The 1,740-nt window shown below is 47.2% G+C and overlaps 1 non-coding gene across 1 annotated transcript; it reads left to right on the forward strand.

The window, feature by feature from the left end:
- The first annotated feature begins 1,266 nt into the window (after positions 1–1,266).
- LOC130683750 (U2 spliceosomal RNA) lies at positions 1,267–1,457 on the forward strand. Its single transcript, XR_008997619.1, has one exon. It is a non-coding gene; the product is annotated as a U2 spliceosomal RNA (small nuclear RNA).
- Positions 1,458–1,740: the final 283 nt, after the last annotated feature.

Raw genomic sequence — 1,740 nt, forward strand, 5'->3', positions numbered from 1 at the left:
TATACATAATGAGCCATTCCTGACCCCCTCTTACGGAGATGCCCCGCGGTCCGCCATAGCGTCGGTCCTCTCATTTTGCAGCAAGAGAGAGACGCAACCCGTTTCTCTGTGGGCGTGTTCCCTGGAGGTCTTTGGTGTCGACAAGTTCTTGAGAGGGTCCTCGCTGTTGGGACGCAAGAGTAATTGCGAGATGGAATGAGTTTTATTCTGTTTAAAAAGCCAAACATTTACAGATAGAACCGCTCAAAAAAAAGGAAGAAGAAAATGAAAGAAAGAAGGAGAGAACGAAAGGAAGAAGGAAGGAAGGAAAGAAGGAAAGAAAGAAAAAGAAAGAAAGAGAGAGAGAGAGAAAGAAAGAAAGAAAGAAAGAGAAAGAAAGAAAGAAAAAGAAAGAAAGAGAAAGAAAGAGAGAGAGGAGAGAAAGAAAGAAAGGACGGAAGGAAGGAAGGAAGGAAGGAAGGAAAGAAAGAAAAAGAGAGAGAGAGAGAGAAAGAAAGAAAGAAAGAAAGAAAGAAAGAAAGAAAGAAAGAAAGAAAGAAAGAAAGAAAGAAAGAAAAAGAAAGAGAGAGAGAGGAGAGAAAGAAAGAAAGGACGGAAGGAAGGAAGGAAGGAAGGAAGGAAAGAAAGAAAAAGAAAGAAAGGAAAGAGAGAAAAGAAAAGAAAAGAAAGAGAGAAAAGAAAAGAAAAGAAAGAAAGAAAACACTTAGGGAGAGGAAAGGGTTGCTGTGCTCATCTCTTTAAAAACACTTCTTCCAGGGCAAGGCAGGTTGGTAAAAGCATAGAGGGACGGACGTATTTGTATCTGCGCCTGTGTATGTGTACATATATACAATACACGGCGGTAAAATGTTAGGTGGTGAGCGTTCACCCTAAAACTGTTTCAACGTAGCTGTACATTTGAAAGAAAAGTCCCATAAAGCTGTTCGTGTCTATTCCCGCTCCAAGACTTCTCCAGGGAAACGAGGCTGAAGGAGCTTTGTGGGTACGCGCGTTTCCGTTTCCAGGCGAGTGGGCGGGCACCGAAGGCGGGAAGGGCGGGGCATGCAAATTTGAAGTGGCTAGTTCGTCTGGGAGCTATGGGACCAAAAAAAAAGCCAAAAGCGTAAAAGCCCCAAATAAGTGAAACAGTCTCTACAGGTTGTGGGGCTGTAATAGGCTTTCAAGTCTAGGGAAGAGGGTGGGCCTTTGGCTGCTGGCGAGGTTTCTCACCGTGAGCTCAAAGAGGTGTGAGAGGCAGGGTGTGGCGGGGAGGGAGCGGCCGCAGGTATCGCTTCTCGGCCTTTTGGCTAAGATCAAGTGTAGTATCTGTTCTTATCAGTTTAATATCTGATACGTCCTCTATCCGAGGACAATATATTAAATGGGTTTTTGGAGCAGGGAGATGGAATAGGAGCTTGCTCCGTCCACTCCACGCATCGACCTGGTATTGCAGTACTTCCGGGAACGGTGCACCCTCCCCACGGGGAAATCGAGCTGGTTGTGAAAGAGTAGTTCGAGATGTCGGCGGCTGAGGCGAGTAGCGTCCTCGTCGTTTTGTTACCAGGTTGTAAGCGCGCGGTCACAGGAGTTGTCGACTCTTCACTTCTTTTTCGTGGCGGGGTGCGGACGCGCTGGACTCCAGCAGGGCGGCATTATGCATATGTACTCCTAGCGTCCCGTGAAAGCAGACCTATCTATGTATGCGCCGGCGCTGCTTCTCGGGGACGGTGTGTAAACACGCAGGGGCGTAGGAGGCAGCAG

Source organism: Manis pentadactyla, chromosome 4, assembly GCF_030020395.1.
Source record: "Manis pentadactyla isolate mManPen7 chromosome 4, mManPen7.hap1, whole genome shotgun sequence".
Lineage (NCBI taxonomy): Eukaryota > Metazoa > Chordata > Mammalia > Pholidota > Manidae > Manis > Manis pentadactyla.